We start from the raw sequence: 25,555 nt of genomic DNA, 5'->3' as shown, positions 1-25,555 counted from the left end.
CTAAAGATGATGGCTCTATGCTACCTTCAGGGCATGCCTCTGACTATCAATAGCTGAAGAACAGCAACAGCAGAGGGCTACTTCTTCACCCCACCTCCTGCTTCTAAGCTTCCCGTATTGCGCTAAATGGGCCTTTGATCAGAGCCAACGGGGCTCTTACGAACGAAACAACGCTACCTCTTCAGACCAACGCTTCTTCCCCGCCTCCCCTCCTTTTTAGCAAAGCGAGTCGATGTTTGCAGCTGCCGAAAGCCAGCCTCTGGTAATGCATACAACCGGGAGAGGTCGAAGAGCCAAGGCCCTGAGAATCTCTCGGTTGAAAGGACAGGCAGGACCGGTTCCGAGAGAGGCTTGAACCGCTGCGCTTCGAAACTTGCACCTGAGCTTGCCTCTCCAAACGCGCGCGCCTAGGGCTGGCGAGGAGAATCGTGCCGCTGCATCAAGAAATCTGAAAATCACTTTTTTAAAAACAAGCAAAAAAAGCCCCTTCCCCTGCTCTCCCTGCCCCCAATTCCCTATGGCCAGCGTAAAACCTTCCCGGGGCCAATCAGAGGGTTGCTTTCTGTTGGGTCCGCTCGCCAACAATGGGGCTGTGACCCCACCCGCTCCCTCGTTTCCCACAGTCGGGAGGCAAGCGAAGCGCCTCGATTGGCTCCGCCCTTTCCCTGTTGTGCCTCCCTGCTTCTGTCGCTGTGTGTTGTGTAGGAGTGAATGCGAGACACAGACAGATACAGTCGCAGTTTTCTCGCTGCGCTTCTCTCGTCCACCCCTTTAAAAAACAAACCAACTCATTGATGTCAGGCGGAGGGAGGCTTGAAATGAATCTCGAGTTTCCAGGCGGAATGGAAAAGGTGAATGGGGGTGGTGGGATTCCCCCCCTCTTCAAGCATTGGCTTCTAGTTCAAAGTTCACCAAGCATCACTATCCCTCCTCCCTCCCCAAAAAAGTGCAGTAGATTTTTTTTTTAAATGCAAGATGGCGGACTAGCACTGAAGGAGCAGAAATGCAGAGAGCTAAAAGCAGCTTGCAAATATTGCAAGGTAGGGGTTTCTTTATTTTTAATAACCTTCCGTGTCGGTGCTGGGGAATGGCGAGGGATGTGTGTGTGTGTGTCTTGGCATAGGTGTGAAATGGCCAGCAGACTTTAAAAAAAATGATGGGCCAAGTTACAAAAGCGTTTTCCCCTTCCATACAGGCAGAGCCAGAGCCACTGCTTCTAAAGCTCCCCTTTAAGAAGATGTGCGTTGTCCTCTCCTGCCCCACGGGTCTTAAAAACACTTTTTGGAGTAGTAGGGTATGGAAAGAAGCTTGTGGAGGAGAGATACCCCGTTTTCTGCTTCATGTCCCCACTTCTGCGTGGGGCACTGTTTTAAGAAGACAGGGTTTCTCCAATAGAAGGGTAAATCATTTGGGGGAAATCTAACTCTCAAAAACAAAACAAAAACCCACATTGAAATGAGAACTCTCATCACAAATTTAAAAGAAATTTTGGAGATGGGAAGGAAGGATGGCAATCCTTAATATTTATTGGTGCTTTGTGGTCAATGCTCCTTGCCTCTATTGTTTGCTGGGTGCACGTCTTGTTCTCTCCTTAGGGTGGTTCAGAGTGAGTTAGGAAACTGGGGAAGTGGACAGGGAGAGGAGCAATCAAAATTTGATCCTTGTGGTAGAAAGAGAGAGCATATATTTTTTAAAAAAACTTATTTTGTAATTATCCTTACTGTTCCTTTTTGCTCCATCTGCCCTGCAAAAACGTAGTGTAATTTTTTTTTTGTCTAGCACAGACTGTGCAGATACCCTGGTGTGTGTGGGTGTGGGTGTGTGTATGTATGTATGTATGTTGAGAATGAGGGCATTTTTTTAATCTTCTGCACATCCCCCTACAACGTACATTAGCTGTTGAGGAGGGAGGGGGTGGGGGGAGCATTTTTGTGGGTGGTATGTGTGTGTGTGATTAGCCAACAGGCTAGAGGGAAATTAAATGAGCTGAATTCAATGTGTCACATTTGCACTGTCCATTCTTTTAGGGGTGGCATAGGTGGGACTGTGTTAGTTGAGTTCCCGCAACGACCCTCCTGAGGTTGGCTAAGCCTGTCTTGCTCAAGGCCAGTTTGCCTTGCAGCTGAGCAAGGATTTGAACCTCTAAATATGACCTTCAAGCACCTAGCAGCTGTACAAAAGTGAACAGGAATCATCGAGTGTTGTAGAATTCGGAGATCCAATATGCACAAACAAGTTACACTGTTTAGTTAACCCACCTGGTGGTTATGGAATCCTGTACAGAACTCTCTTTTCTTTCTCTCAAATTAATCTAAGCTACCAACACAGCTTGTAAGGCAGGTACATCTAATTTTGTTTTTCAGAGTGCCTAATATCTCTGCCCTTCTCATTGTGCTAGACGGATGCACCTCCTTCTGCCCCTGCAGAACAGATGGATGTAGAGCTGGAGTCTCTCCGGAGACTTAAAAGAAGTTTATAATTGCAGAGGATCCCCATGGCCTCTGAAGGAACACCTGAACTCAGCGCTAGGTACTTGGGTGCTGTGCCCAGTTTACCTTTGGGGGCGTGTGAGTTTTCTGGCCAGTCAGCTGAAAACCTCTTGTCATCTCTCAGCTTCAGTCCTGCAGCCTGTTCTCTGCCCTTTCCTTGCTACACATCACTCCCCCACATCTCCTTTCAGAACGCTGCTTCACTCACCTCTTCCACTTTGTGAAAAGCCATACTGCCCCCTTGTCCTATTCTTCAACCAACACAACCCCCTTCTCTTTGAAGCTCTTTGTCTCTTGTCTTATTTCCTACATGCGACCCTCGCTTCTCCAGTACCACCACCCTATGCTTCCTGCTCTCTCAAGTGGTGACTCTTTATGTCAGGTATGGGGAACCTTTGGCCTTCCAGATACAGCTGAACTACAACTTCCATCAGCCCTGGCAAGCATGGCCAATGGCCAGGGATGATGGGAGTTGTCGTTCAGCAACATCTGGAGAGCCAAAGGTTTGTTTGTTTGTTTATTATTTGATTTATATCCCGCCCTTCCTCCCAGCAGGAGCCCACACTTGCTTTATGTCCTCAGTGTCTTTCTTAAATCCAGACATGTTGCTTCATCAAATCCTTCTTCAGAAGCTATGTTTTCTATGAAGGCTTTGCTTCTTGTAAAAAAGGAGAAAAAGCCATGTATGTGACTTACATTTATTCCTTAACCTCTTGCATCCTCCCGTCCCCTCCTCATTACCAAATGTTAGACTGCAAGTGCCTTGGGACAGAGTCCTGACTACTATGCTTATGCTGTAAAGCACCATTCTTGGCACTATATCAAGAGTTGGGCAATGTATTATTTGGTTATGTGCATTTTAAAAAAAAGAACAAGAAATTGAGCTGTTAGATGACCATGTCAAGTAGCAGTGCCACATTGGATACAGATGTTAAACTGAAGAATAGTAATATTTGCTGAAATTTTCTATTGTGGTATATACTTCTCGTATTGGACATGTTCTTGAAAATACCTGTGAGGAAGGTACGAAAAGCAGCTTTTGGTTTTCTCTAAGATAGTAGGTTCCTGCTGGGTATCCAACTTATTGCTAAACATCTCATCAGCTGTTAGTTTTCCCTGTGGGCAGTTTAGGGTGCGGGGTGATGAGTCACTACTGCCTGCTTAAAGTGGCCTGCTTTTAGGTTCTGTTGCTGCAAATGCCATTGTCTTGGAGAGCAGCTGCCAGTCAGTGTAGACAGTACTGAGCTAGATAGACCAATTGTCTGACTTGCAATAAGGCAGTTTCCTGCATTCCAGATTTATGTGTTATCTACATGTACAAAACAGCTGCTTGTTTACCGTTCCTAGGAAGCTTCTGGCATGCAAAATGCTTGCCCTTTCTTATATATACTAGCAAAAACAACCTTGTAAGAGGGTTTAGAATTAACTTGTGTGAGTTGGCTCCAGGAGTGATTTAGGGATTTGAACTTAAGGCAGGCCCGCAGAACCTGTGATCCACAAAGCTGAAGGCAGCCCACTTGCTGTGTATTTTAGCCGAGATACAAAAGAGCTCCTCTGATTCACAGAGGATACTTCCAGAATGGGGGCTTGGTTTGCAAACAGGTTGCTGAGATATGGGAAATTGGTTGTTGGAAACAAGGTTGATTTTCTTTTCTTTTCCTGATTGAATTTTCATCTAGCAGGGTAAATGGGGGGGGGATATGGGCTGGCATTTTGGCAGCAGTGATGACACGTGACCACTGCAAAACAAAAAAAACCGAGCATGCATGGGGAGCACCAACCCTACATTTCATGTCCATCTGAAAGCACCCAGAGAAAACAAACAAGGGAAAACTATTTCTCATGAAAGGAACAGCAAAAATAACTCACTCTTGCTAAAGAGCAAAATGCTCAAAACAAAAACGGTGTGTGTGTGTTAGGCAGGCAGCTGGCATTCTGCAGTGGGCTGGATCACACACATTGTGCAGGCCTGATCTAGATAAAAACACCAGCTTCAATGTGAGTCCATTGCACCATCAAGCATTCAAACCTGCAGTAGAAGAGGGTTTTCAAAGTCATCAGTAAGGTAGAAGGATCAGCCCACAAGTTAGTATGCTTTTAAGCATGTTTCACATAAATTGAGGTGTTTTTTAGTATTAATTTGAGTTTTAGAAGTCACCAATAAAGGCAGGAGGTAATCAGTAGCTCAAGATTTTCTACGAGATTAGTGCTTCTGGACCAGGGATGGGGAATGTAAGGGTCATGGGCCAAAGGCGGCCCTCCCTGCCTGACCCTTGGGACTCTTCCCAAACCACACACTTCCTGTCCCCAGACAATATCCCTCACCCATCCTCCTTTGCATCCTTCTTGAATGTCTTAGCCTGGCTGGAATGTCCTTGAGCTCTGATAATGCCACTTGCGTGCCTGGATGGAGGATAGAGAGGGGTGTGTGAGTATGTGTAGAAACTAGCCTACTGTACAAAGGGAAAATTCACATTTGTTGCTCTGCCCACATTTGCCTTTGGCCCCAAGCAGTTTCACTCTGGGCCTAGATGTTCTAAGCCACCACTGCCACAAACCAGACGAGAATCAAGTCAGATCAAATATCTGGGCCTCCAGTTCCCCAAAAGGATCGCTGCCCCTTTGGCATCATCATTCAGGCAGCAACTTCTTATAAAGCTTCCAAAGGCAGGGAACAGTGTATTTTTGCTGTCAGAGTTGGTAGGTATTTCTAATGGGGCAGGTTTTTGTTTTGAAGTTTGCTACTCGCTGGGTGACCTTGGGCCAGTCACTGCCTCTCAGCCTCGTGAAAACCCTGTTCATAGGGTCGCCATAAGTCGGAACTGACTTGAAGGCAGTACATTCACATTTACGACACACCAAACTCCTTCTGTCCAGTTTTTCTTAGAAGGTGCTTTTTTGTGTCTCTTTCTCATAGGCTGACTTTTTTTAAAAAAAAAAGAAAGAAAGCATAAGGTTGAACATTATTGACACCGGCTTTCATGTGCCTTCTGTGACAGAACTGTGTTGATGTCATGGAATGCTCACAAGCATTCTAACTGCTGAGGCGGAAAGAGTGAGTCATTAAGCTGGCAGTCCGTTCAGCCACTGCAAAGGAAGCACATGTCAGTTTGGCTCAGGGAGAACGCTTCAGATGGCAAGGAGGAGCTGTGTTGCTCTTGGCAAGAAGCAAGGGTAGAGGCAAAAGGAGCGGGAAAAGGAGGCTGAAAGGAGAGGGTCCAGGAGGCAGGATAGCTGAAGGAATCGCTAAGAAGAAGTGGTTGATAATGCAAATGAGCTCAGCGGGCATGGAGTTGACAAAAGGGGGCTGGGGACTGAGGAGATGGGAGGACACCAAAGGCTACACTGATGAGTGGAGAGGGCAGGGGATATGCATCCCCATTGTGACACTGAGCTTGGCAGAGAAGTATTAACCTCTCTGCCCATCCCAGCAGTATGATAGAGGTGCAGATCTCAGCTAGTAGGTTTGTCAGTTGCCTTTCTTTGCTCTCCTTCACTATCTCTGCCAATACAATGGCAAGTATTACCAAGCCTCTGTCAAGGTTGACATGGGAAGCTTGTGCTGGTGGTTTCCAAATCTTCCCAGGTGGAAAAAGTGGCAGCCCTTTCTGCCCAGCCTGGTACCACAATCTCCAGCAGACTTCAGGAAGGCAAAAGGTGCAGGAATAATGGCAATTGTGTAGAGATGTGAAGGCCTGGGAAAAATAGGAGGAAAAAACCACATTTTTTCTTAATTTTCCGAGGTTTTTCCCCGGACCTTCACATCTGAGCAATTGTGGCTCGTCTGCTACTATGGTTCCCAAACATTTTTCCCCCAACAGATCACTTGAAAATTGCTGAGAGACTTGGCCAGCTACTTAATTATTATTTTTTGCCCATTGTAGCAACTGTAATGCACTATGCCAGATGCTATATGATTTTTAATCAAAATTCAGGTTATAATACAATAAAAAACAATGCAAGAAATGAAAGAAGGTTTTAAAATACCCTTAAAAATCAATATGAATGTTTAATGCGATGCATGTGCCATCTTCTGTGACTTCCATGGACCCCAGATCGGGAACCCTGGTCTACTAAGTAGACTTTATTTTTTTTTTCTTTTTGCCACCAATGCCAAAATTGGTGGGGTTTGGGGGAGCCACAAAAAATGCTTCAGGAGCCAGGAGTTCACCAGCCATGGGCTAAAGAATTCAGGTAAGATGGGAGATTGGGGCAGAGGTTCATTTACCAATAGAGCATGAGTGGGTACCTCCTTCTACCTGGTCAGACTTATAGTCCATCCATCCCAGCCATGTCTACTCTGACTGCTTTCCAAGGTCCCTTGCAGAGGTCAATCCCATCACCTGTTACCTGAGGTCCTTTTAAGTTGAGATGCCAGGGATTAGCCTTCTGCTTTTACAGCATCCACTTTGCCCTGAGCTACAGTCTCTTCTCACATAAGGTGAGGGTGCTGTTGATGGAATGGAAGGGGGGCAGCCAACAGGTTTGGAGGGGGAGTTAGGAAGTTGGGAGATATGACAACACCCTCTTCCTGCCTCAAATCTTCATCAGGGTATGCCACTTTGGAAGAGAGCTGAAACGCACAGCATGGGACATCGTGTTTTCCTTTGGGTGTGAAAATAATTCAAGGTTGGTACTCCTGACCAAACAGAGTCTGTGTTGTGTTTGCTTTAAAAGATTTGCAGGCAGCTAATTAACACCAGTGGGCTTAGCAGCTGAAACAGTGTGCTTCAGAGAAAACCCAAGAGTAGGTGATGCAGGCATCTCAGCACACATTAACAAATACTTTAGATTTAGAAGTGGGGAGGAACGCAGGGATAGATCTTCTGCTTTGTTCTGTCACCCCTCTAGCTAAAAAATCTCAAGCTGCTAGTCCTGAGAACAACACCTCCCTGAGACCTTCAAGCAGTCTTCCACAACCTGGAGGCCTCCAGACATTTTGGACTACAACTGCCTGTGTTGGCTGAGGCTGATGGGAGCCCTTCTGGATCAGGCCAAAGGCCCGCTTTGTCCTGCATGCTTTTCTCACAGTGGCTAAGCAGATATCTATCTATTATTATTATTTATTACATTTGTATACCACCCCATAGCCGAAACTCTGTGGGTGGTTTACAACAATTAAAAACATTAAAAACAAATATACAAATTTAAAACCCTTTTTTTAAAAAAACAATTTAAACAAAATTTTAACAATTAAAAAACAACAATTTAAAAACATGGCTATTTGACGGCTATGGGTGCACATCATGCAGGCAATACCTGGATGTATGTGTGTGGCTGTGCACTCTTGACAACCCTGAAGAACCCTATAGGAAGGACCTAGATGCAACAGCGCTCTCCCCACTTGTGTCAAAAACATCCCGAGAGCAAAGGCTGCCCTAGTGAGCTGCTGCCAGTCAGAACACACAACACTGGGCTAGGTGAATAAATAGATTGACCTGGTGTAAGGCCACTTCCAGTGTTTCCGAAATACATTGCCTTTTAGAGGCATGTGGCTAAGTCTCTCCTTGCAAATTAATATTTAAAATAAATCTTTTAAATTAGTCATACATGTGAATCTTTGTTTGGTCCAAGCACAGGCAAGGTTCCAAGGTTGCAGACAAAAATTTATTTTTATGTTTGGAGTAGCTGCTCTGGGAGGCTTCTGTTGGAGAGATTTAAGTAATAACCACAAGATGCAAGCAAGCAGATGCTTTGTGTGCCTGTTTCATTCTGAAATACTTCTTCCCCGTCTCCCCCCCCAAAATCTTCCAGATACTAAAATGGTTTCATGTATACAGCAGTCCAAAAGAGTCTGCTGGTGAACCTAACATCTGTAAATGGCGTCTAGTCGATATGGGCTGCTGCATTTAAAAATATTAGATGTCACTTTCTGCGTAGGTAGAAATTGTGACAACTAAGAGTTTGGTTACACTGTTTGTATATTTACTATTTGGTGACGTGAGGGAGGAAGGCTGCATATTAAGAGCGGGCAATTGATCCTTGCAAGCAAGTCTACAAAAGTTATAAGCCCACAGTTTGTTTACTGTGTTGCTTGCTATACATACCCAGAGAAGAATGAGAAGGTAAAAGGCGGAGTGGCACAGTGGACTGTACCATTTCAAGCAGCAGGTAGGGAGCATTGTTGAATGCTCCTCTGTGTTAAGAGCCACCTGCAGTCTGTACAGACTTTTTGTAAGGATTTGCTTTTGTTCAATTTGTGCCAGAATCAACATGGATCTAATGAAATTGTATTTATAGATATTTTTAATATGAAATGGTAGTGATGTACAGTATATATATAGTTTCAAAACATACCTGCAGATACAAAACCAACACAGCAGACTGGCGATAGGGAGCCTCCAGCTCATGAGCCAAATTTGGCCCATCAAGCCATTTTAGCCAAGCCACACCCACCTGCCCTACGCCTGACCTCATATGGCGGGGGCGGAGCTGTGGCAAGTACTGCACAAGATAGTGGTTTAAAAAAGGGCTTAGCAAGACCTGATAATCAGCTGATAGGTCGTGCAAAGCCCCTTCCAAAGGACTGTGCAAGAAAGCACTCTGCCAGACATGTGCAGGACAAAAAAGGCAGACCCACACGCACACCTGTCAAACTTGGTCCATTAGGGGTGGAGTGTCAAGAACCACTGGCCCCAAAACCTGGAAACCAAGGTTGCCAAAAGACAGAGTAAAAACCAACTCTGCAAAGTAGAAGCTGCTGCCACCCCTCAAATTCAACCAACTTGGGTCAGGAGTCTCCCAAGCTGCACGCCGGGATCACTTAAGATTCAATAAAAGAGCTAAGGATCAGGCTCTCTGGCCCTTCAGCCCCCAGCCCCCAAAAGTTACTCTGCAGTAGTTTGAACAAAGAGGCCAATGAACTGGTTTGATGGCAAAGCTCAGTTCCAAGAAACCACATCAAACTAGAAGAGGGATCAGGGTTCGAATCCCTGCTCAGTCATGAACCTCATTGGATGACCTTGGGCCAGTCACTGTCTCTCTCAGCCAAACCTACCTCACAGGGATGTTCTGAGGATAAAATGGGAAGGGGAGAACCATCTTTGTGCGCCACCTTGAGGCCCTTGGAGGAGAGGTAGGATGTAAATGTAAGAAAATAAATAAAAATTAATGACTATTTAAAAATAGCATAAAGAAGAAGAAAACATATGCCAGTGAGAAATATAATTATAAAAGATTATTAAGAGCACAGAAATACATTTAAAGAATTACAAGACAAGAATAAAAATAACAAAAGCTAACTTGCCTAATTCTAGTACAAACCATTCTAGTACAATATGAAACTGAGGAAGCATCCAAACTAGGAAATGTGGTAGTAATGGGTGACTTCAACTACCCGGACATAGACTGGCTGCATATGTGTTCCAGTCATGACAAAGAAGCAAGGTTTCTAGATATTCTAAATGACTATTCCCTAGACCAGTTGGTCATGGAACCGACCAGAGGGACGGCAACCCTGGACTTAATCCTCAGTGGGGACCGGGACCTGGTGCGAGATGTAAGTGTTGTTGAACCGATTGGGAGCAGTGACCACAGTGCTATTAAATTAAACATACATGTAACTGGCCAATTGCCAAGAAAATCCAACACGGTCACATTTGACTTCAAAAGAGGAAACTTCACAAAAATGAGGGGATTGGTAAAAAGAAAGCTGAAAAACAAAGTCCAGAGGGTCACATCACTGGAAACTGCTTGGAAGTTGTTTAAAAACACTATATTAGAAGCTCAACTGGAGTGCATACCACAGATCAGAAAAGGTACCGCCGGGGCCAAGAAGATGCCAGCATGGTTAACGAGCAAAGTCAAGGAAGCTCTTAGAGGCAAAAAGTCTTCCTTCAGAAAATGGAAGTCTTGTCCAAATGAAGAAAATAAAAAAGAACACAAACTCTGGCAAAAGAAATGCAAGAAGACAATAAGATGCTAAAAAAGAATTTGAGGAGCACATTGCTAAGAACATAAAAACCAACAACAAAAAATTCTATAAATACATTCAAAGCAGGAGACCATCTAGGGAGACGATTGGACCCTTGGATGATAAGGGAGTCAAAGGTGTACTAAAGAACGATAAGGAGATTGCAGAGAAGCTAAATGAATTCTTTGCATCTGTCTTCACAGTGGAAGATATAGGGCAGATCCCTGAACCTGAACTAACATTTTCAGGAAGGGATTCTGAGGAACTGAGACAAATAGTGGTAACGAGAGAGGAAGTTCTAAGCTTAATGGACAATATAAAAACTGACAAATCACCGGGCCCGGATGGCATCCACCCGAAAGTTCTCAAAGAACTCAAATGTGAAATTGCTGATCTGCTAACTAAAATATGTAACTTGTCCCTTGGGTCCTCCTCCGTGCCTGAGGACTGGAAAGTGGCAAATGTAACGCCAATCTTCAAAAAGGGATCCAGAGGGGATCCCGGAAATTACAGGCCAGTTAGCTTAACTTCTGTCCCTGGAAAACTGGTAGAAAGTATGATTAAAGCTAGATTAACTAAGCACATAGAAGAACAAGCCTTGCTGAAGCAGAGCCAGCATGGCTTCTGCAAGGGAAAGTCCTGTCTCAGTAACCTATTAGAATTCTTTGAGAGTGTCAACAAGCATATAGATAGAGGTGATCCAGTGGACATAGTGTACTTAGACTTTCAAAAAGCGTTTGACAAGGTACCTCACCAAAGGCTTCTGAGGAAGCTTAGCAGTCATGGAATAAGAAGAGAGGTCCTCTTGTGGATAAGGAATTGGTTAAGAAGCAGAAAGCAGAGAGTAGGAATAAACGGACAGTTCTCCCAATAGAGGGCTGTAGAAAGTGGAGTCCCTCAAGGATCGGTATTGGGACCTGTACTTTTCAACTTGTTCATTAATGACCTAGAATTAGGAGTGAGCAGTGAAGTGGCCAAGTTTGCTGACGACACTAAATTGTTCAGGGTTGTTAAAACAAAAAGGGATTGCGAACAGCTCCAAAAAGATCTCTCCAAACTGAGTGAATGGGCGGAAAAATGGCAAATGCAATTCAATATAAACAAGTGTAAAATTATGCATATTGGAGCAAAAAATCTGAATTTCACATATACGCTCATGGGGTCTGAACTGGCGCTGACCGACCAGGAGAGAGACCTCGGGGTTGTAGAGGACAGCACGATGAAAATGTCGACCCAGTGTGCGACAGCTGTGAAAAAGGCAAATTCCATGCTAGCGATAATTAGGAAAGGTATTGAAAATAAAACAGCCGATATCACAATGCCGTTGTATAAATCTATGGTGCGGCCGCATTTGGAATACTGTGTACAGTTCCGGTCGCCTCATCTCAAACAGGATATTCTAGAGTTGGAAAAGGTTCAGAAGAGGGCAACCAGAATGATCAAGGGGATGGAGCGACTCCCTTATGAGGAAAGGTTGCAGCATTTGGGGCTTTTTAGTTTAGAGAAAAGGCGGGTCAGAGGAGACATGATAGAAGTGTATAAAATTATGCATGGCATTGAGAAAGTGGATAGAGAAAAGTTCTTCTCCCTCTCTCATAATACTAGATCTCGTGGACATTCAAAGAAGCTGAATGTTGGAAGATTCAGGACAGACAAAAGGAAGTACTTCTTTACTCAGCGCATAGTTAAACTATGGAATTTGCTCCCACAAGATGCAGTAATGGCCACCAGCTTGGATGGCTTTAAAAGAAGATTAGACAAATTCATGGAGGACAGGGCTATCAATGGCTACTAGCCATGATGGCTGTGCTCTGCCACCCTAGTCAGAGGCAGCATGCTTCTGAAAACCAGTTGCCGGAAGCCTCAGGAGGGGAGAGTGTTCTTGCACTCGGGTCCTGCTTGCGGGCTTCCCCCAGGCACCTGGTTGGCCACTGTGAGAACAGGATGCTGGACTAGATGGGCCACTGGCCTGATCCAGCAGGCTCTTCTTATGTTCTTATGTTCAATAGAGTGGTTGACTCCATAGAAACCAGCAAGTAGCACAGGGACATGTATCAGGAACCAGGATTTGAGGGATAGCCTATTGTGAGTCTTACTTTTATAGGAAAATAGGCTAGTAACAGCGAACCAACTCTCCTGGCCAATCAGTGGGCTATTTATTATTATTTTTTAGATTTGTTATTTCTCACCAAAGTCACTCAAAGTAACTTGCATTTAAAAACCGGTTAAAACCAGACATAGTCAATAAAATCTAAATTCTTACATTAAAAGCCAAACAAAGACATACATAACAGTGAATAAAAACTTACTGAACTTACTGAAAGCTTAAAACCTATAAAATACAGAAAGAGTAGCTGGGCCGCCACATATCAAGGACCAAAGGCTGGGCAAAGAGAAAGAAGGGTTTTGCCTGGCACATAAAGATGGTTCCAGGCATGCCTCCCTTGGGAAAGCATTCCACAGCTGGGGGGCCACCACTGAAAAGGCCTGTTCTTGTGTTGCCATCCTCTGATCCTGCTATGGTGGGGGCACATGGCCTCTGATGACAAATGCAGATCCAGGTCAGTTTACATGGGAAGAGGTGGCCCTTGAGATTCTGAGCTGCATAAGGCTTTATAGGTCAAAATCAGCCCTTTGAATTGAGCCTCAAAACTAATTGGTAGCTAGAGCAGTGATGCCAGAATTGATGTTAGGTGTACCAACCAAGTTACCTCGGTCAGCAATCTGGCTGCTGAATTCTGCACCAGCTGCAGTTTCTGAACAGTCTTCAAAGGCAGCCCCACTTATAACAAATTGCAGTAGTCCAACCTAGAGGTTACCAGAACATAGACAACAGAAGTTAGGCTATCCCTATCCAGATTGGGGTACAGCGGGGCTACCAGTCAAAGCTGATGAAAGGCATTCCGTGCCACCGGGGCCAGTTGAGCCTCCAGCAACAGTAATGGATCCAGAAGTACCCCCAGGCTATGTACCTGCACCTTCAGAGGGAATGTAACGCCATCCAGAGCAGACCACAACCCATCCATCTGCTCTAGAGAACCATCCACCAACAATGCCTAAGTCTTGTCTGGATTAAACTTCAGTTTATTAGTTCTCATCCAGCCCATGACCGAGGCAAGACACTGATTTAGCACATCCGCTGCCACACCTGGAGATGTGAAGGAGAAGTAGAGCTGTGTGTCATCAGCATAATGCTGACAATGTACTCCAGATGACCCCACTCAGCAGTTTCATGTCAATATTAAATAGCATGGGGGATAGAATCAAATCCTGCAGGACCCCACACTGAAGGTTCCACTGGGCCGAACTAGCTGGCTATAACTTTCCAGAGAGGCATCTAGTCGCAATTAGCAGAACTGCCATAGTGCCTTTGAAGTGAAGCTTGTACCAGATAACACAGGTGCAAGGATGAGCTCATGTCTAATTAGCAGGAAAGAACCTTTTTCACATAAGCTAATCCAGAAGTTCACTATCCAGAAGTCTGAACAAAGGAACTAAATAAATATTTTCTTGACCTGAGGGAGGTAATGACCTGGTCCACCAGCCAGGCCCAGATCTGTACCCTGCAGCAGGCAAAAATCAGGCTAAAGCTTCCCTTTGCTGCCATACTAGCTTCCTAATTGCAGGGAGATTTTTACCCAGAGAAGCATTCAGGAACAGTATTTATTCATTTATTTATGAGATTTGTTAGACGCCCATCTGACAGAGGTTAATCTGTCACTCTGGGCGACTTACAACCAAACACAAGTACATTCCATATGAACATAATCAGAATCCTAAAAATTAAAAGCTTAAACATTTAAACCCCCCAAGATCTGCAATCTGCCAGTCTAAATTTGAATTTAACCCCCCAAGAACTGCAATCTGCCAGCCTAATCCCCTTCCCACACCTGGGTAAAGAGCCAGGTCTTCAAGGTCTGCCGAAAGCATAACAGGGAGGGGGCCTGACGGAGGTCAGTTGGCAACAAATTCTGAAGTGTAGGAGCCACAATAGAAAAGGCTCTAGACCTTGTCCTCACCAACCTCGCCTCTTTTACTGGAGATATAAGAAGTGAGCCATTCAAGGACGATCTTGTAAGCCAGCGCTCCTGGAGCACAGTACAGTGCTTTCCCCCCTCAGCATTCTGCCACTTTCTGCCACTTCATTCTGCTCAGTATGTAAACCAAGACTTACCATGGCACAGACAGCCTGAAAGAAAAAAATCATCTGTCTTCCCATTTCCTAAAGTGTTGCTGCCTGGAGGTAATTTTTCCTTGCTGAAGAGAATCAGGAAAGCAGCTGTTTACACACCTGTAGAAATTGATTTGCATGACTGATACCTAAAAGATAAACCTACAGGACAGCTTGTGTGGAGGAAGTGGTTAGAGTATCAGACCAGGACCTAGGAGACCAGGGTTCAAATCCAGACTCGGCCACAAAGCTCAGTGGGGTGACCTTGAGCCAGTCACTGTCTCAGCCTAACCTGATGGATGACCTTTATCAGAAGATGGACGGGGGGAGTGCAACCCTGTTACTCTTACTTGATCTCTCAGCATCTTTTGATACCATTGACCATGGTATCCTTCTGGGCTGACTTGGTGAGATGGGTATTGGAGGCACTGTTTTACAGTGGTTCCGATCCTATCTCCAGGGTCATTTTCAGAGAATAGCACTGGGTGATTGTCTTTTGGCCCCCTGGCAGTTGTGCTGTGGGGTGCTGCAGGGTACCATCTTGTCCCCCATGCTGTTTAACATCTATATGAAGCCCTTGGGAGTGGTTATCAGGAGATTTGGGGTGAGGTGTCAGCAGTATGCTGATGATACCCACCTCTATTTCTCTGTAACATCTGAATCGGGAGAGGCCATGCAAGCCCTGGACTGCTGCCTAGACTTGGTGGTGGGCTGGATGGGTGGCCAATGAACTGAGTCTAAATCCTAGCAAGACGGAGGTGCTGTGGGTTGGTGGTTCCTGAATTCAGATAATTGGTCAGTTGCCTGCTTTGGATGGGGTCGTACTCCCTCTGAAAGAGCAGGTCTGTAGTCTGGGGTGCTCCTAGATCCATCTTTGTTGCTAGAGGCCCAGGTGACCTCAGTGACTAGGAGTGCCTTTTACTAGCTTCGGCTGGTAAGACAGCTGCGGTCTTTTCTGGACCAGGATAACCTGACCACTGTTGTCCATGCACTGGTAACCTCTAGGCTTGATTACTGTAATGCACTCTGTGTTGCGCTGCCTTTGAGGTTGGTCTGGAAGCTGCAGTTGGTGCAAAATGCGGCAGTGAGACTGCTGACTGGGGCAGGGTATCGCCAACATGTCATCCTGCTGCTGAAAGAATTGCACTGGCTGCCCATTTGCTACCTGGCCAAGTTCAAGGTTCTACCTAGTCTTGGTGTACAAAGCCCTATACAGCTTGGGACCAGGATACCTGAAAGACCGTCTTATCCCTTATATACCCAGTCGATCAGTGTGCTCTGCAGGTGAGGGCCTCCTGCAGATACCATCTTATCAGGAGGTCTGTTCTGCACAACATAGGAAACGGACCTTTAGTGTGGGGGCACCCACCCTGTAGAATTCCCTCCCCTTAAATGTTAGACAGGCGCCATCTCTGTTATCTTTTCGGCGCCTGTTGAAGACCTTCCTCTTTCAACAAGCCTTTTAAGTTGAGACCCTATCCCAGTCTGTTTCTGTGTTGGAATTGCTTTTTAATATGTTTTTAACCCTTTAAAAATATATATATATGTTTTTAACCTTTTTTTAAAGATTCTTCAAAGCTTTTAAAAAAATGTTTTAAAAGTTGTTTTGTTTTAATGTATTTTAAAGTCTGTTTTTATGATGTTTTAAAGTGTTTGTCGCCCTGGGCTTCTGCTAGGAGGAAGGGCGGAATATAAACAAACAAACGGACTTCACAGGATTGTTGTGAGGATAAAATGGGGAGGAGGAAGAGAACTATGTACGTCACCATGAGCTCCTTGGAGGAAAGGGTGGATATAAATGTAGTAATAAAGGAATAAACAATTGGTGGCAAGGGGAGGGGAATTGCACTGCCTGAATCCACAATATTCCCTAAATCAAATCGGGTGGAGAAACCTTTTGGTCCAGCAGTCTAGTTTTTTATCTCCCCATCACATGGACCAATTTTGGCAGAGGGGCAGGACCACCCACGTTCCAGAGTAGGCCCCATGCGGGGTGGGGAGATAACAGCCAAGCAGGATTGAACTGATGGTGGGAGTTCAGTCCAGCCACATTTATTTGCCCCACACCTGACATCACATGTGATGGCAGGTGGGCGTGGCTTCAGGGAAATGGGTCAAATCTGGAAGTTCCCCACCCATGCCCTAAATGATGGGTGAGAAACTTTTTTTGCCCCAAGGGCTGCATTTTCTTCTTGGCAGCCTTCGGGGTGCCACATGTCAGTGGTGGGTGAGGCCAGAGGGAGAAGTGGGTGGAGCAATTAATGTAAATTTTACCTTTGTACACTAGGCTAGTTCCCCACACCCACCTACCCTTCCATCCTTCACTGAGACAAGCAAGAGGCATGATCAGAATTCAAGGACACATTCCTCGTACATTAGGCTAATTTACACACACACAATCAAAATTCAAGGACACATTCCAGCCAGGCAAAAACAACCAAGAAGGGGTGTGAAGCTAGAGCAGGAGGGGTGTGTGGCCTGGGAAGGATACCGAGGGCCAGACAGAGAGGCTTGGAGGGCCGGTTTTCCACCCCTGCCGTAAATAGGGTTGCCATATTGCCCAGTTAGCCAGGTTTTACCCGGATTCTTTGCATGCCACCCGGTGCCCGTTTAGCCCTTCAGGTGGCCCGGATTCTCAGCTTTAATTAAAAAAAAAGTTGTTTCTAGGTGGTCCGGTTCTTGAGATAATACATAAAAACATCAGCCACCCCCGACTGTTAAATCTTTAAACAGTACTGTATAGCACTTCGTAGTTTTAACCCTGTCCGTTCAGGATTGCAGCCAATCAGTGAAGCCAGGGTTGTGTTTCAGCTTGGTTGACCTCAGGCAGTGTCTAGAAAACCTGATTGCAAGGCCAGAAAATGGTGGATTCCCCCCGTTTATGTGAAAATCTCATAAATTGGGTAGGTATATACATTTCAGGGTTTTTTTCTCTTGTGTGCAGGAATCAGATCCTGGGCAGTGTTTTGAAAACCTTCCCAATACTTGCTTTTGTAAAAGCAATGCTAATCCCATATGCCCAGAGTAAATCCCATTGAATTCAATAGGACTTACTTTTGAGTAGACATGGTTATGAATGTGCTGAAAATCAATGGGACTTTGGAGTGAATGTAAAAAGAATTGTGTTTGTGTTCTAACTCTTTCTTTCTCTCCTCCAGTCCTATTTTAAAGCAAGTAGGCAGGGCTTACTTAGGTATTACAGTTTTTATTCTGTAGGAAACTAATACTGATTTTTTAAAAACTAATACTGATTTTTCTGCAGTGACCAACTGGTTTGACAATAAACTATTATATGGGCTGTATGTATTTATACATCTGCAGTGTGTGCGTCTGTGTGTATGGAGTCTTTCCAACAACCCTGTGAGGTAGGGTTGGAAACCAAGGCAGCTCACTACAAGAAATAAAGCCATTTAAAATCCAATAACCATAAAAACAAGTATAAACAGTTGCAAAACAGGGTAAAGTGGCATGATTTGGAATTTTGAGTTGTGTGAATGAAGTTGCTTATCACTTGAGGTTGCATTTCTGTCCCTGTTTGAGTAAGCCCCACTGAATACACTGGGACTTGCTTCTGAATAAATAAACCTAGGATTGCACTATAAATATCTTTACAGTTTGTGTAAATAATAAATATATTTGATAGTCATGCTTATATAAACATTTCTTCATTTATCGTATTTTTGGTTTTTGGTTAGGAATCCTGACTGGTTGTGAGATGCTTAGTTTTCTGCCTTACTCATAGGAATCTTGTTGTGGTTGGTATGGTATTGCATTTAAGAAATCATGGTACGAAATGGCCTGAATCAGTATAAGGCAGATTCCTTGGTTCCTAAAAGTGGGAAGAGACTCAAGAGCCACAGTGACTCCAACATTTATTTATTTTTTACAACATTTATATACCGCTTTATTGTAAAAAATCTCAAAGCGGTTTACAGAAAGAATTAAAACAATAAAATTATTGGCAAAAGCGTTAAGGACAGATACTTAAAAACATTCAAAATAATAAAACGAACAATGAGTTAAAAACAGATTTAAAAACACAATAGCTTCCACATGCCTGGAGAGGCTTGTCTCAAGAAAACTGATTTTAGCAGGTGCTGAAAAGAGGCATCTGCCTAATGCCAATAGGCAAGGAGTTCCAAAGCGTAGGTGCTGCCACTTTACAGGACTGATTTCTTACAAGAGCAGAACAAGTACTATGTGGCACCCATAACATGGAAAGTACAGCTTGAACTTGGCCTGGTAGCAAATCAGCAACCAGTGCAGATTTCAGAGCAGAGGTATTATGTGCTCATAGGAACTCACGCATGTCAGCAATTGTGCTGCAGCATTCTGCATTAACTGCAGTCCCCAGGTCAGGTTGTGCTGCATGGGGATTTCTGTGACCTTGGCTGACTGGCTGCTAGGATTTTTTTAGTTTGGGTTTTTGGTTATGAATCCTGACTGGTTGTGGGATGCTGAGTTTTCTCCCTTACTCATAGGAATCTTGTTGTGGTTGGTATGGTATTACATTTAGGAAAGTGATACTGCCTTTTGTGTTTTTTTTTTATTTTAATTAAAACAAGAGGCTTATGAGTACTTTGAAGAGGACCAGATATTTATTTTCTTTCTGAGCCCTGGACTAGGTCTTTCATGATGCCCGGGGGGGGGGGGGAGCAGAAGAGTAGTCGATAAGACAGACATCCTGGCATTGGTAATCTAATTAGCAAGATATGTGTGGGGTTGTTGCACACTTCCAGGCCCAGTTTCATTTTGAGTATGGAGGTGGAACCTGTGTAGATGTGGTTGATCAAAGGGAGAAGAAATTTTGAGTTAAGCAAAGCTCTGCTTTTATAAAACCTAAGAAACATACAGATACTTTGAATGTCTGAGTGCCTGCACCAGTGGAATACTGGAGGAACTTGTAAAACTTGCTGCAACAGTATTTAGAACTGAGCATGTGGCGTGAAAGACTCCTTTTCCTAACATTTTGGCTTCTTGTTTTTGTCCACCCATCACATCTTTGAAATATATCGTATATGGTTAACCGTACTGCTGCCCTGACTTACTTTGTTTGTTGCTATTTTGTGTTTTTATTATGTTTTTATATTGATTGTGTATTTTTATTGTTTTTATTATATTTGTAAGCTATGCTGAACTCTGTTTTTAATAGCAGAAGGGCAGGATATAAATCCTGTTAATCAATCAATAAATATTCCATAGTGTTGGAAACTAGAGTCTAGGCATTTAAGGCTGAAAATGTTGCTTTTAAAAAAAAGATTTCTCACATCTTTCCCCAGTTTTTGGTGGCAATTCCTAGGCACAAAAACCAAACAACTGGACAATCCAAGTATTAATATGCAAATAATTAGCATAATATGCAAATTAGCCTGCCCGGATTTGTGGAACTGGAATATGGCAACCCTGGTCATAAATAGTCTGGGGCTGGTTATCTTGAGAACTGCTTTAACTGGTATTACCTTACCCAAGTGCCCAAGTCAAAGTCATTTACAGTGGCCCTGGTCCCTCTTTTCCCTGTGCTGGAAGTGTAGAAGGTGGCGATCACATATTTGGAAGGGGTAACCTTGAAGACTATCTAGTCCATCCTTCGCCAACTTCATGCCCTCAAGATGTTTTTGGACTGTAACTCCCATCAGCCCCAGCACCAACTTGGCAGTAGCTGATCTGGTACAACTTGATTGATTTGGGAATTTTAGAGCTAGAGCATCCTTCAGCAGAGATTGTCCAGGCTCTGACTGACAATCTCCCAACAAGGGACAGTTCATCACCATTGAGGCAAGAAGATTTTTCCAGTGTTCAGCTGAAATCAGCCCCCACCCTGGTAACTTAAATCATTAGATCTCGCCTCCTAACATCTCTTGGGCATCAAGGGGTTCATAGAATCATAGAATAGTAGAGTTGGAAGGGGCCTTTAAGGCCATCAAGTCCAACCCCCTGCTGAATGGGTTGGGAAGAGGAAGGGCCACAGCTCAGCAGTGGAGCATCAGAGTTGCATACAGAAGGTCCCAAGTTCAATCCCCACTAGGGTTGCCACCTCCAAGAGGTCTTCTGTATCTTTAAAAGTTGTGCAGGGGGGAGGGAGAATTTCACCTTGTGGTTTTTCCCATTACAGTGTTGCAAGAAAACTGGCTGAATTTTCTCTCAAAGGTACAGAATAATTCTTAGGCCCTGAGCCTGGCAACCCTAATCCCACCAGTGTGGTGGTGTGGTTAGAGTGCTGGACTAGGGCCTTGGATATCAGGGTTTGAATCCCTAGTCAGCCATGAAGCTCACTGGGTGATCTTGAGCCAGTCACTCTCAGCCTGACCTACCTCACAGGGTTCTTGTGGAAATTAAATGAGGAGGGGGAGAACCATGTATGCTTCCTTGAGCACCTTGGAGAAAAGGGGAGGTGTAAATGCAATAAATAAATAAATCTCCAAGTAGGGCTGGTAGAGACTCCTAGTCTGAAACCCTGGAGAGCTGCTGCCAGTCAGTGTAGACAGTACTGAACTAAATAAACCAGTGGGGTCTGATTCAGTATAAGGCAGCTTTCTATGTTCCTTTTGAGAGAGAATAAGTCTTTGCCCTCTTCTGTGTGATACCCCTTCAGGCATTTGAAGAGAAGAGCTTTCTCCTGGCTAAACATATCTAGTTCTTTTAATTTGTCCTAGGACTTGGTTTTCCATACCCCTGGACAACTTTGTTGCTTTTCTGAGCCCTGCTCCAACTTATCTACAACTCTACATTCAATATTCAGGGATGCTAGGGATTGCAGTGGCTCTCCTCCTTTCCTGTTCTGAATTTGTTTTATTAATCTTGTTGTTTTCTTGTAAGCCACCTTGAGTCGGAAAAGGAAGGCACACATTCCTTAAATGTAAAAGAATCAAGCATAAATTCAAAGTAACGTCCTTGTTTTCCCGACTGTAGAAATTAGTATTTTTGCTGTTGTAACTTCCAAATGTAAAAGGGGGGGGGGAAGAAGAAGGGAAATAAACAAAAACCCTCATTCATACCTCAAACCTCATGATGTGTCAACTGATGTGTCAAACATCAGGTTCGCCAACTATAGTTTGTCAGGTATTGCGTGCATGAAAATGTTCTGCAAAATTATGTGCAGATTGCTTTGAGTGATGCTGCTGCTGCTGGATTTCAGAGAGAGTGTATGCCCCATCCTGGGAGGAAAGTGGCACGTTGGATGCCCCTTAATCCATGGGGGAACAAGTCCAAAAGTGAGCCCCATTTATCAGCAAGATCAACAAGAGTCCAGCAACTTTAGCTTTATTGAAGTTCTGGCCCTTAGAGCAGCCTCATGCTCCCTTCCGCAGGTAATACAGATCCAAATCCCCACAAGCTATTATCAGTGACTCCTGCCTTGCCTTGCTCTGTGCTGGGTCCTCTCCCAAGACAGCTGCTGTAGACTCCCAGAGTTCAGTCCCATCCCAGGGCTCTTGATGGGTTGGTTATAGGGTCTCTCCAGCTTCTGAGCCCCGAGGCATCCCGGTAGCCCCTTTCTCCAGGCTGTGGGACTTCTTAAGACCTACTAGGGTCACACCCAGTGGGTCAGCCTCTCCCAACCCCCAATATCCAGAGAGTTGGGGTGGCAGCGGAAACCTGTTGTCAGGGGGCCCCATTCCTCCCTGCTGGGAGGGGAAGAAGCTTTAGAAGAGCTAATGATGGGAGCTTTTGGTCCTGCACATGTTTGCTGAACTACAGGTTCCATCATCCTTGGCCATCGGCCATGCTGGGCTAGGGCTAATAGGAGTTGTAGTTCAGCAACATCTGGAGAGCCAAATATTCTCCACCCTTCAGTGAAGAGAAAGGTGTCCCTCAGGCCTCTTTTCCAGCAAGTGAGCCTCCCTCCTCACCTCTGACTGCTGCCTCTGGGCTGTTAAGAACGTAAGAAGAGCCTGCTGGATTAGGCCAGTGGCCCATCTAGTCCAGCATCCTGTTCTTACACTGGCCAGCCAAGCAGGACCTGAGCTCAAGAGCACTCTCCCGTCCCGCAGTCTCCAGCAACTGGTATTTGGAAGCGTACTGCTTCTCACTGTGGAGGCTGAGCACAGATGTCATGGCTAGTAACTCTCAGGAGCTCCAAGAGCTCTTCATTAGTCTCCGGTGGTAGCACCTGTTCCTTGACCTGCCCCATTCTCTTGGTGGGACTGATGGAGTTGCGGCCCTGGCTCCTATAGATTGGGATTATCTTAAAGGGGCAGTCAAAGTAGAGGCTGCCTGAGGCATTCCCCTGCAGTTCTTCACAAGAGAGAATGCCAACCCTTTCACTTTGGTGAAGAGATCTTTGAGTTACACTAAACATTTAGTTGCTCATTCAGAGTTATGCTAAACATTTGCTATCACCAACATACTCTGTTAGACCAACGGGAGACCATATTGCTTTAATTCAGCCTTCCTCAGCCTGGTGCCATTGAGATGTTTTGGACTACAGCCCCCATCAGTTGTAGCTTAGGAGAATTGTAGTCCGAAACATCTGGAGGGCATCCAGTCAGTAAGAACATAAGAACAGCCTGCTGGATCAGGCCAGTGGCCCATCTAGTCCAGCATCCTGTTCTCACAGTAGCCAACCAGGTGCCTGGGGGAAGCCCGCAAGCAGGACCCGAGTGCAAGAACACTCTCCCCTCCTGAGGCTTCCGGCAACTGGTTTTCAGAAGCATGCCACCTCTGACTAGGGTGGCAGAGCACAGCCATCATGGCTAGTAGCCATTGATAGCCCTGTCCTCCATGAATTTGTGTAATCTTCTTTTAAAGCCATCCAAGCTGGTGGCCATTACTGCATCTTGTGGGAGCAAATTCCATAGTTTAACTGTGCGCTGAGTAAAGAGGTACTTCCTTTTGTCTGTCCTGAATCTTCCAACATTCAGCTTCTTTGAATGTCCACGAGTTCTAGTATTATGAGAGAGGGAGAAGAACTTTTCTCTATCCACTTTCTCAATGCCATGCATAATTTTATACACTTCTATCATGTCTCCTCTGACCCGCCTTTTCTCTAAACTAAAAAGCCCCAAATCCTGCAACCTTTCCTCGTAAGGGAGTCGCTCCATCCCCTTCATCATTCTGGTTGCCCTCTTCTGAACCTTTTCCAACTCTATAGTATCCTTTTTGAGATGAGGCGACCAGAACTGTACACAGTATTCCAAATGTGGCCGCACCATAGATTTATACAACGGCATTATGATATGGGCTGTTTTATTTTCAATACCTTTCCTAATTATCCCTAGCATGGAATTTGTCTTTTTCACAGCTGCCGCACACTGGGTCGACATTTTCATCGTGCTGTCCACTACAACCCCGAGGTCTCTCTCCTGGTCGGTCAGCGCCAGTTCAGACCCCATGAGCGTATATGTGAAATTCAGATTTTTTGCTCCAATATGCATAATTTTACACTTGTTTATATTGAATTGCATTTGCCATTTTTCTGCCCATTCACTCAGTTTGGAGAGGTCTTTTTGGAGCCCTTCGCAATCCCTTTTTGTTTTAACAACCCTGAACAATTTAGTGTTGTCAGCAAACTTGGCCACTTCACTGCTCACTCCTAATTCTAGGTCATTAATGAACAAGTTGAAAAGTACAGGTCCCAATACTGATCCTTGAGGAACTCCACTTTCTACAGTGAAGGTTGATTTAACGAAACACTCATGATATTAGCCAAAAATTATTTTTTTCATTTTCATTCAAAATCATTTTTTCATGCTCAGTATGGTGTGGCTGTCAAAAGCAAATGTTTGAGAAAGTTAGCATAAGAAAATGAATATGCTCTGTGATCTAATTAAAAGAACTGACTTATCTTTAATGCTTCACCATGGGAAAATATTAGTGAATGATTTTCACTGGAAATGGGAACTGTTTCTTTCATACAGGAAACCAATTAACTTATGTAAAACCTTCCCCGCATTAAATAATTAAAACTATATTTTTTTGTCCAATTAATATCTAAGAAAAGGAAGTATCTCCTTTAAGGCTGCCTTAAAATTCTATTTGCCTGAGGCACATCTTTGTTTAGGAAGCAACTCCATAAAAATATTTTTTCTTTGTTCTAATTTATTTTTTAAAAAGACACCATGCCCTTTAAAGCCATGTCTCCCACAAGGCAGTTGACAAAACTAGGAGAAAACTAATGTATAAAATAAGACAAGCTATTTAAATGCAAAGAACAACAAAATCCAAAAGGAAAGAGTCAGCAAGAACAACAACAAAAGGATGATGCAATTATTTTGAACTTGGACTTAAAAAAAAAAAATGCGTGAAAGCAAGATGAAAAATACACCACCACCCCGGCATCTGATTGCCTGGAGATTTGAGGCTAATACCAAAGAATTTGAAGGCCAGGATCCAAAGAACCAGATTTCTTCTGTATGCCCAAGGTGGGCTGAGGTGAGGTGAGGAATTGGACAAAACTCTCAACAGTCCCCAGTGCTGAATGGAAAAGTACTTTTGAGGTGCAGGGAAGTTTCAAAAGTAGTCTGTTAGTGAACAGGGATTATTTGTTCACATGTGAACTCTCCCTTCCCCCCCCCCCCCCAGCTTGGCAGGCCTAAAGTAATTTTTTGGATTCCGCTTGCAACAGTTAAATGAGCCTTCACTGATCTGGTGACCTCCAGATGTTTGGGACTACAATGCCCATAAGCTACAGTGATGCGACTTGTAGTCCAAAACACCTAGCGAGCACCAGGTTGGGGAAGGCTGCATTAGCAACTTGGTCATTTGCCTCCAATATGCTATGCTTTATCTTTTTAACGCTGTCTGCTGTAACAGGCTTCAGGTTTTGGCTCACATACGGCATCAGCCGTGGAGCAGGTGGATGGGTTTTGTGGGTGGAAACCCTCGCAGACCGGGTTTGGCCCTAGGGGGCAGAGGTTCCCCAATTCTGTTGCAGTGTGTGGAGAATAGCAGTAACAGTAGGCATATTGAGCCCTTGGTGAGCCACCAGGCATGGTTGTGAGTTGCGCTTGGCTCATTCTGTGCCTTTGTTTGTTTGTTTAAAATTGT

The 25,555-nt window shown here is 44.5% G+C and overlaps 1 protein-coding gene across 7 annotated transcripts in view; it reads left to right on the top strand.

Annotated features, from left to right (window-relative positions):
* Positions 1-239: 239 nt before the first annotated feature.
* ZHX1 (zinc fingers and homeoboxes 1) overlaps positions 240-25,555 on the top strand; it is a 38,950-nt gene continuing 13,634 nt past the window's right edge. For 3 of the 7 annotated variants that reach the window (XR_009759971.1, XR_009759970.1, XM_061605984.1), the window contains exons 1-2: positions 240-1,040; positions 2,364-2,529. The gene's annotated coding sequence lies outside the window, so the exon portion shown is untranslated. The remainder of the gene's footprint in view (positions 1,041-2,363; positions 2,530-25,555) is intronic. The other 4 variants (XM_061606003.1, XR_009759977.1, XM_061606010.1 and 1 more) reach the window with 4 other exon arrangements.

This window comes from Rhineura floridana, chromosome 1 (genome assembly GCF_030035675.1).
Source record: "Rhineura floridana isolate rRhiFlo1 chromosome 1, rRhiFlo1.hap2, whole genome shotgun sequence".
Classification (NCBI taxonomy): domain Eukaryota; kingdom Metazoa; phylum Chordata; class Lepidosauria; order Squamata; family Rhineuridae; genus Rhineura; species Rhineura floridana.
Note: the sequence above shows the minus strand (reverse complement) of the source record. Positions and strands in the feature narration are given on the sequence as shown.